The following is a 10,827-nucleotide window of genomic DNA, read 5'->3' on the forward strand; positions in this document are numbered from 1 at the left end:
AAGAGATGCAAAACGTTTGCAAGACCTCTCATTTGTATATGACTGAACTGGACTATTTGGCGACAAATAAACAAATAAAGCTCTCCAGCAAGAATCATCCAGTTATGCGCACCACTATGCCATACTTCAATAGCACTTGTCAAACTTGACATGAAAGCAACTTAAGAAGAGTAAATTAATAACCAGACTGTGGAGGACGTAGCAATTGTCAGAAACCTTTATGAAATCTAAGAGCCATTTTTTGCTATTGAGGTGGATGGCCAGAGTCAGGGGACTTCCTTACTCGGCAGACCAGCCTGAGTTTAAAGGGCCGCTTTGGTTACAACTTGAGCTCCGGGCGGGCAGGGAAAGGACAGAGTCAGGTCTGTCGACCCTGGAAGCAGATCTTTAGTGGCTAAAGGGACAGGTGAGTGCTGAGTTACGGTGGATCAAGTCCCTTCGTCAGTGCTCTGGGACTTCATCCCAGTTGTTTCAGTAGCTATTCGGTCCTCTAACCCTGGCCCAGTCACCCACACGCCACCGCAACCTCCATGGCTCATCCATGTCAATGTATGCTCCCCACCTGCTACCACAATCCCCCATGAACTCCCATGTGGGCAGCACGGTAGCACAGTGGTTTGCACAGTTGCTTCACAGCTCCAGGTTCGATTCCCGGCTTGGGTCGCTGCCTGTGTGGAGTCTGCACGTTCTCCCCGTGTCTGCGTGGGTTTCCACCGGGTGCTCCGGTTTCCTCCCACAGTCCAAAGATGTGCAGGTTAGGTGGATTGGCCATGCTAAATTGCCTTTAGTGTCCAAAAAAAGGGTTAGGTGGGGTTACTTGGTTATGGGGATAGGGTGGAGGCATGGGCTGAAGTAGGGTGCTCTTTCCAAGAGCTGGTGCAGACTCGATGGGCTGAATAGCCTCCTTCCGCATTGTAAATTCTATGATTCTACGATTCTACGCCACTTCCATAGCTGTTCACCCAGTATTCACCGTGGACAGACTTCAGAAGCCATGTGGGAATGGAAAGACATTCCAACAGTCACTCATACACATTTTACTGTGTTAAAATAAACCCATTCAAATCTTTTAAATCTTCTCCAGTGTTAATCTCTTGGAAAAAAAACAAACTTCAAGTCAGACCCACATGAAAGAGAGCAAATCCTTTAGTAACTTCTTTGATATTTCAGTCAAACTACGAATTCAGAACTCTTTGGTAAGATAATTGTAGCTTTTGAAACTCAGCCAAGCATTCTTAATGTCATAATGATGGCCCTGTGGGAAATATCAACAAGGACCTCTACTGGAACTGCATGACCAGATAATATTTTTTTTCCTCACCTGCACGAGATGGCTTCTGAATCAAAGCAGTCCAACAAAGTATTTTTTAATGCTCACTGACAGCTTTAACATTTTTTTTTTTGCAGTTTAAACCTTGGAGAGTTTCAAAAGCTGAAGATCATGACATTTAAACAGATCCAATCTGCCATTCCAGAGCAATTATTTCTACTCCATCAATCGTGACTCCCACAGTTTGCTATAGCCAACATAGAGTTTTTTTGAACTAAGTACTAAGTGCAAAGCCCCCACTCAGTGTAGGCTTCTCAGCTGTTGAATCAAGCCCTTCCCCCTGACTCTAAGAGTCGGATCTGCCCCAATTGCCATGTTTACAGATCAACAGTGTTTTTATTGAAGTGATCAATAAGACAAGTCAGATAGGTATAAACATGGGGCTGGATTCTCCGCCAGCGGAATGCTCCATTTTGCCGGCAGCCCGGGGGTTTCCCGATGGCCTGGGGCTGCCCCACAATGGGAAACCCCATTGACCAGCCAGCGTAATGGAATATCCTGCCGGTGGGGTGAAGCAGAAATGTGACGAGGCGGGGTGGAGAATTCCTCCCATGATCTAGAAACCAGTTGTGTTTACTTTTCTTTGTTCTTTACCGAGTAAGGACAGAAGGTTTTTTTTAAGTTCAGGCATCATGATCGGCACAAGCTTGGAGGGCTGAATGGCCTGTTCCTGTGCTGTACTTTACTTTGTTCTTTGCTCTGATATTTTCACTTTTGGTTTTTCAGGGTTTGCTCGGACAAGATGCTGATTGAGAAGAAAACGTAGTCCAAGAGTAACTTACTAAATAGCTCTCATATGAAGTAGTAAAAGTACTTTTCCATCTTGGAAAAAAAAATCCAGTTCATATGTTGATGCAAGAGGAAACTTAAACATGAACCACTCTGTGTACTGTTAACTCTCCTAAGACAAGCATCACGAGGGTTTGCTGTAGATTCTTGAATGTAATGGACCATCTCAGATACTGACAGCACAATGAGGTTGTGCAGAAGAAAGTTTGGTACAGAGTGAGTAAGACAGAAAACCACAGATAGGAGAATGACAGCTGATAAATCACAACAGAATAGATAACAAGGGGACCAGCGACAGATATTAAGCGCTTTAGACAAGGACAGAGAGGATCAGAGGAAAGAAGAATTTTAAAGAAACACACAAGGAAAGGATATGTGAAGGGATGGAAAGATATAAGACAATTGGTGCACAGGGAAGCAAAAGAGACAAATGAAGGTTGTTCATGAACTTTGACAATTTAAATTAGCCTGGGTAATCTCTATTTGCATTTAAATAATTAGAATTGTGACTTAAAATAATTAGTGGACAATTAGGTGTAGATTGTTTAAACATTTGCATTCCTGTCGTGAATGTGTAAAGAGGACATTATCAGGGATACAGACCTGAAGGTCACCATTTTCATGATTCATAATGTGAATTTGTAAAATGTCCCCCTTAATTGTCAATTAGTTTTGAACAAATGTTACGTATTGGAGTAAGAAACCATTTTAGAATTGTTAAATCGCCGAGTAACATCGCCATAGCCCCAGCCGGCCTTCCGCTGTGTGGGGGAGAGCTGACTGGTGGTGATTAACCTGAGGGGCGGGGGGCAAGGTTGCGAGGGCCTTCATGAATAACCTCCCGTTATGGACACTGAACCCGCACTGTTGGTCTCGCTCTGCATCACAAACCAGCTGTTCAACCAACTGAGCTAAACAGGCCCCAGTAAACCAATAAGACTGAAATATTACACAGAAAATGATGGGAATACTAACCTGGTTAGGCAGCAACTTTAGAGAGAGAAACAGGTTTCTCTCCATGGGTACTGCCAATCTCATGAAATTTTCCAACTATTTCTGTTTATATATATAGGCATCCACAGTTCTTTGCTTTTTGTAAACATTAAGTCTTATTTATTATCATCTTTGCCTGCTCTTTGAATGTAGTCCAAGCACGAACAAGGAAAATTGCAGTTTTCCATTTTCCAGATGCTGCAATCCATGATGTAACATCCTCCTTGTCTTGAAAGACATGCTCATGAGATTATTAGCCTCATAATCAAAATTCAATTGGCTGCTCCTGTCCTCTGAAAAGGCAGTTGAAGTCCTTTTCCATCACTTCATTTTGACCTTGGGTAATATCACAATGCGCCTCAATCTACAAAGATACTGTTATCAAAACCTAACGGCAGGGATTGGAAGGAATGCAATGTAGAGGGATGGCTTGAATTTGAAGAATTACCACTGCTCCAGTATTATGTTCTTCATTACCTGAACTTATAATTAACCACAGGATCAAGACTTGGTTAGCAGTTAGTAGTTATTAGATAGGTACACTAAAATTCCTTCAGGTTTTAATAGATTTCCCAGACCCCTGAAGCCATTGACTGCATAATACCATTGACATAATACCATGGGGGCAGCACGGTAACAGGGGGAGGGGGGCAGCACGGTAGCAAGGGGGCAGCACGGTAGCATGGTGGTTAGCATAAATGCTTCACAGCTCCAGGGTCCCAGGTTCAGTTCCCGGCTGGGTCACTGTCTGTGTGGAGTCTGCACGTCCTCCCCGTGTGTGCGTGGGTTTCCTCCGGGTGCTCCGGTTTCCTCCCACAGTCCAAATATGTGCGGGTTAGGTGGATTGGCCAAGCTAAATTGCCCGTAGTGTCCTAAAGGTAAGGTTAAGGGTGGGGGGGGGGGGGGGGTTGTTGGGTTACGGGTATAGGGTGGATACGTGGGTTTGAGTAGGGTGATCATTGCTCGGCACAACATCGAGGGCCGAAGGGCTTGTTCTGTGCTGTACTGTTCTATAAAGACTTGTGAAATGGAGATCTAAACCAAACCCGCAAAGCAAAAGCTATCTGTGGTGAAAAATATTATTTTATCCACTTGTCATTTCTGCCATTCTTGGCAGGATTATCCATCCTGCCGCACCCGTTTTCTGGTGCGGCACGCCCCTTCTGGCAGCGGGTTTCTCTGTCCCAGTAGCCAGCCAATGGGGTTTCCCATTTTGGGCACCCACACGCCGATGCGGAATCCACAGACGTGAGTGCATTGCCAGCGAAATGGAGAATCCCGTCAATGGAGAATCCAGCCCTCTGTCTTTCTTTTGTTTATTTTGATGTTTTATCAGAAGGCAGCAGAGCGGAGCCACTGATTGGCTGTTGCAGGGAAAATTTGCATCAGTGCATTGCCGTCACTGTGTCCAGAAGGTGTACCTGAGCAAGACAACCTCAAGTGAAGTGAAGGCATGCATTCAACAGAGGGCAGAAGAGCATAGCCGCTGATTGGCTGTTGTGGGGAGAATTTGCATCAGTGCATTGCAGTCACTGTATCCAGAAGGTGGTTTGTGAATGAGCTGTTGTCAAGTGACAGAAATTGTGAGACTAGCTTAGAGGAAAAAGGAAGCATACATAATGTCTAGGCGACTGAAGACAGACAAAGCTTTGGAAGAATATTGGGAATGTAGGACCAATCTGAAAGGAGGAATCAAGAGGGCTAAAAGGGGTCATGAAATATCTTTAGCAAACAGGGTTAAGGAAAATCCCAAAGCCTTTTATTCATATATAAGGAGCAACAGGGTAACTAGAGAAAGAATTGGCCCACTCAAGGGCAAAGGAGGAAAGTTATGCGTGGAATCCGAGAAAATGGGTGAGATTCTTAATAAGTTATTTGTATCGGCATTCACCGAGGAGAGGGACATGGCAGAGGTTGAGGTTAGGGATAGATGTTTGATTACTCCAGGTCAAGTCGGCATAAGGAGGGAGGATGTGTTGGGTATTCTAAAAGGCATTAAGGTGGACAAGTCCCCATGTCCGGATGGGATCTATCCCAGGTTAGTGAAATAAGTGAAAGGGGAAATAGCTGGGGCCTTAACAGATATCTTTGCAGCATCTTTGAACACGGGTGAGGTACCGGAGGGCTGGAGAATTGCTAATGTTGTCCCCTTGTTTAAGAAGGGTAGCAGGGATGATTCAGATAATTATAGACTGGTGAGCCTGACAATGGTAGGGAAGCTGCTGGAAAATATACTGAGGGATAGGATCTATTCCCATTTGGAAGAAAATGGGTTTATCAGAAATAGGCAACATGGTTTTGTGCAGGGAAGGTCATGTCATACCAACTTAATAGAATTCTATGAGGAAGTGAAAAAGTTGATGAGGGAAGGGCTGTAGATGTCATCTACATGAACTTCAGCAAGGCATTTGATAAGGCTCATGTTCCTAAAGTAACATGGGCTAACCAATTATCCCCAGGCAATAGGATCTGGGTTGGTAATGACACATTCCATGGCCAAAATTACTGAGGCCTTGCCTTGGGTGGCCCAGGTGCCTGTCTAACAATAGGACCCTGATGTAATTATTGAGGGTCAAATGGGCAGAATGTGTAACGTGCGCCCGCCACCCAGTTGTACTGGACAGTGAAATGCTAAGTGAAAAATTACTCTTGAGGCAGCATGTGCAACAGGGGTGATCCTGGGCTCTAGAAGAATAACTTGGGATTCTGCCATCTTAAATTCCTGCTGTCACCATAATCAGTCAACGCATGGGCCTGTCTCCTTGCCAGCTGGGTCAGTTCTATCTGGGTCATATTTCACTGACCTGGAGCCTCAAAATGGACCAGCACTCCAGCACAACAACACAATTGAATGGCCAACCTCTTGTGTTCCAAGTACAAAACGGCAGAGCATTCCGATAAATCACATAGCTAATGCATGATTGATTGTTTTGATGCTCCATAAACGGAGGGTAATGAACCTGAATCTAAATAGAAGTTCCGATCGAAATCTGCAGTTCGGACGTGAAGGAAAACAATGTGCAGAGAAGGATTGCCTTCTGAATGTTCCCCTAGTTCCAACATCGTATCCTTCACTACCTCATCTTGCAAGTTACGTCATTGTCTCCACACCACCTCACCACCAAACTGTAAAATGAAACCGTGAGATCTTCATAACTTTCCCCAGAATGAATGAAACATTTTTAAAACCAGACAATCATAATCGTAATAGTCGATGGAGAAATAGATTCAGCAAATTCCCTTTCCTCCATCAGCCAGCCTGCAGTGTCCGTTTTCTCTTCAGTGCACAGGAGTCATTTATGACGCTCTAAGCGGAGTACTTTTAATAAATTCTGATGTCGTTGAGCAACTTATAGATTTTATTAATTAATTCATTCTTCTTGCTCCCGTGGTCCGTCAGAGAATTGTTACATCCTTCATAAGGCGATCTGATCAGATTTTTCCCATCTGATTCTCCAGGGACATCATCATTCATCATGCACAATCCAACTTTGCTTTAGGTTTTAATTTCTTCAGCCTAATCAATAGTTACAACTTCGAATTTTAATCACATCACTCATTATCCAAGAACTGACATCTTTGAATTTGTTAAATGATAATCTCCCTGGTCAGGAAAATTCTTCTCCATTCGCTACGTGGCTGAAAGTATCATCGTGAATTGAAAAATGACTCCAACTATTGAGCTATGAAGCAATTTGCAAATGATGAATTGATATTTCATTTTAATTCATCTCTGCATTATCGCATTTTGCTATAGATGTATTCCTCAGATGAAGTATTGCGGTTACATTCTGGGGTCAGTTTAATGCACGGTGGGCTAAGACAGCTGGCTTGTAATGCAGAATAAGGCCAGCAGCGCGGGTTCAATTCCCGTGCCAGCCTCCCCGAACAGGCGCCGGAATGTGGCGACTAGGGGCTTTTCACAGTAACTTAATTGAAGCCTACTTGTGACAATAAGCGATTATTATTATTAAGACGAGGGTGTAATTTCCAATCACTGCCTATCCATTTCTTCCCTGTATACAGACAACTGGGAGAGGAAAACTGACCCGGCACCTTCAACACCCTTTTCTTGCCCAGGATGTCCAGTTTGATTCGGGCAGGCCTTTAAACGGCTGCTCTGTACTTCCATTCAAAATAGGTGAGAGGCTGTTTAAATATGCTAACTGGGGACAATAATTACCATTTTCGTATATTACTGAGTGGGGTGGCACAATGCACATGGTGTATAGTTGTACTGGGCATTGACCAGCTAATTAGTGGTGCTTAATCAAACTACTGGAGGCCACTCTGCTCCAAAACATATCCTGCAAAATTGTGCGTATGATATGAAATGAAAGGATACAAATGGGATTGAGAATGTGTGAAGATATTGGGACTAAAGTGGATTGTGGCAATTATAATATCAATCCAATTGCTGTTCAGTTCTGTCCTCTTGGTTCCTAAGAGGCACCATGAGCTATGTTTTTAGGAAAAGGTCTTGTCGCCAAGCCTCTCACTTGCAGTCATGGGACAAACAATGGGGTGATGAAGGATTGGTGAAAGATAAAAGCATCATAGTAGCTGCCAGGAAGGAAGGCACTGACCTGAATTGTGTGCTTCTGGTGATCTGAAACCTGAGGCGTGATTTAACCACCGTGTGGAACCCAGCACGGATCTTGGCGCACTGGTTAAATAGCGGGAATGGCCAAAATCGAGAATCGTGCTGGGCAGAAATCAGTTTGCTACCCAATAGGCTCCCTCCTGATGGAGAGTTCCAGATCCCGCCCAAATATGGCGGGCATATCATTCACCAAAATTTGCATTAATTTCCATCGCACTAACCCAAATTTGTATTAATTGCCACCTCATTGGCGAGATTGTGGTCGACTGCAACGGCCTCAGGTGGGCTCCATTTAGTACTCCTTTTTAAAAAGGTGAAGCTGCCGCAATGGCTGTTGAGGGGATCTTACGAGGTTTTCGGGCATGTAGTTGAAGGGCACTGAAGCTGCCGCCTCAGTGCTCAGAGGGGTGTAGGGGGCTCCTCAGTGGGACAGGCTTTGTCAGAGGCCTGAAGTGTTCCAGATCGGGGTGGTTGCGCCTGGGTGGGTGGCTTCGGCTTTGAGGCCTTCAAGCCATCTTTAAATATTTTTGTACCCATAACAGGGGCAGCTCCAGCTGCTGCTGCCTGTCTGTCTGTCTGTCTGTCCTACCAAACACGTCTAGGACAGAGCCCTGTTTTTGGATAAATGCTGAAGGTCATTTTAACTCCCTTTGACTGTGAGCAGCCTCGAGCTTCACAGCTGAAGGCTATTGCTAATAAGGAATTTGCCTTGTTAGTTGTGAGAGCACTTAACAACTCTAAAGTGGCTGCAGGTTGTGTTTGCTTCTGCTTGTGACTGCAATGCCTGAAAGCCTAGTGTCTGTTTGCTGCTGCCTCGTCTGCTTCTGTGTTCTGAAATAAGGCAAAGGAAGGATGTAAGCTGGCCTATTACCAGTCTGAATAAGGGGAAGGGGTGCTCATCTGCTGTGCTCTAACGTGCGTGAGACTTTCAGGGAATGATTTTTCCTGCCTTTGAGAGTCTGCTGCTGGGAGCTGCCAAAGCGGGCAGAGGCGGAGTGACCCGAATGCTGTTGTAGCTGCCTGGGAACTGTGTCTATGTTTGCTGTTGCCTCTTTTGTTTCTGTAGCCTGGAGTAAGGAAACTACTGCCTGTGCTGTGAAGGGGAAGGGCGGCGGCGGCCTGATTCAACTGAGCAACTTGCTGGAGGTATGAAGAACAGCTCTTGCAGCTTGCTGCGCCTTGGTTGTATTGCTGACTGTTCGCTGTTTAATATCTAGAAGTCACGTCTTTGCTTGCTGCCACCTTTCTTTTACTTCTGTGGCCTGGACCAAGGACAGGGTGGGAGTCGGGTGACCTGCTGCCGGTACTGCAGGATGGGGAGGATGATGGCCCGATTCCACTGAGCAACTTGAAGCTCTTGAAGAAAAGCTTTTGCAGATTACTGGTGACTTTTTGTGCTGTTGCCTGTTTAACTTTCATGTCCGGAAGCCATGTGTTTGCTATTGTACTGTTGACTGTTTACCGTTTGATGTCTGGAGGCTGCATGTTTGTTTGCTGCAGCCCCTTTTGCTTTTGTGGCCTGTCGTGCGAAACCTACTACCGGAATGTGGCAACTGAGGGCTTTTCACAGTCACTTCATCGCATTATAAGCCTACTTGTGACAATAAAGATTATTATTACTATATTAAGTCTGGCAGCCAGATTCAACTGAGTAACTTGGTGAAGTTTTGAAGAAATGCTTTTGCAAATTGCTGGTAGCTTTATTGACCTATTGACTGTTTATTGATTATGTCTGGAAGCCGTGCAGAAAGCTAGTGACTTTATCACACTGTTGACTGCTAAACGTTGAATGTTTTGAAGCCATGTGTTTGCTACTGTACTGTTGATTGTTTAATGCCTGGAGTCCGTGTGCTTGTCTGCTGCCACCCCACTTGCTTCTGGGGCTTAGAAAAAGGGAAAGAGTGGCAGTAATGTGACCTACTACCAATGCTGGCAAAGGTGAAGCAGCGCTCTTTCACTCTTCTGCCGTGCTCTGTGCCGGTGTGATCCGATGTTTTGTTACGTGGCCTTTGAGCGACATTCCACTCATGCGCGTTTACTGCAGGAGCTGCGTGAGGGGGAGAGACATATTGTACTTTTCACTATGTAATGTTTACTGCTTGGAGGCGTGTGATTGTCTGCTGCGGCCCCTTTTGCTTATGTGTCCTGAAGTATGAAATATATTAGCAGTGCTGGAAAAGGGTAGTGGGTTCTCTCTCGCTCTTCTGCTGTGCTGTGTAGGTGTGACTTTCCGGTGTATTGATACACTACCCCTGAGTGACAAGAGGATGGGAAGGGATGGTGGACCAATCCCACTGAGCAACATGCTGAAGGTACTTAAGAACTGCTTTCACAGATTGCTAATTAATTGTACTGTTGACTATTTCATGTTTAATGTCTAGAAGGCATGCACTTGCTTGCTGTCCCCTCTTTTACTGTTGTGGCCTGGAGCAAGGAAAGGGAAGAAACAAGATGACCTACTACCAGTGCTGGAGAGGGGAAAGAGATGCTCTTTTACTCTTCGGGTGTGCTCTTGTGTTAGTGTGAAATTCTTGTGTGATTTTTCCTGCCTTCCCGGGTCTGCTGCTGGGAGCTGAGGGAGGGCGAGAGAGAGGCAGGGGGACGCAAATGTTGCTGCAGCTGCCTGGAGCCTGTGTGTCTGTTCACCGCCACCTCTTTTGCTTTCGTGGCCTGGAGCGAGGAAAGGTAGGAAATAAGATGACCCGCTTCCAGTGCTGGGCAAGGGAAGGGGTGCTCTTTTACTCTTCTCACATGCTCTGCATCAGTGTGACTTTCCAGTGTATTATTACCCTGGCCCCAATCAACATTCTAGTGATGCGTGTCTACTGCTGGGAGCTGCAGGAGGGGGAGGGTTATTATATTGTTGATTGTTTCATGTTTGTTGGAGACCATGCATTTTTCTGCTGCCCACCCCCGCCACCCCCTCTTTTGCTTCCCCTCTTGTGGCTTGGAACAAGGGAAAGAAAGGCAGTAGAATTACCTACTACCAGAGCTGGAGAATGGGGAAGGGTGCTTTTTTGCTGTTCTGACGTGCTCTGTGTCAGTGTTCTTCTGGTGTATTGTTATTCCCTCAAGCGACTTTCCACAGATGCAATTGTGGGAGGGGGAGAGG

The 10,827-nt window shown here is 45.3% G+C and overlaps 1 long non-coding RNA gene across 1 annotated transcript; it reads left to right on the plus strand.

Moving 5' to 3' along the window:
• The first annotated feature begins 2,054 nt into the window (after window positions 1-2,054).
• LOC119977678 lies at window positions 2,055-10,551 on the plus strand. The gene is made up of 3 exons (XR_005463259.1): window positions 2,055-2,134; window positions 7,139-7,253; window positions 8,782-10,551. It is a non-coding gene; the product is annotated as an uncharacterized LOC119977678 (long non-coding RNA).
• Window positions 10,552-10,827: the final 276 nt, after the last annotated feature.

Source organism: Scyliorhinus canicula, chromosome 14 (assembly GCF_902713615.1).
Source record: "Scyliorhinus canicula chromosome 14, sScyCan1.1, whole genome shotgun sequence".
Classification (NCBI taxonomy): Eukaryota; Metazoa; Chordata; class Chondrichthyes; order Carcharhiniformes; family Scyliorhinidae; genus Scyliorhinus; species Scyliorhinus canicula.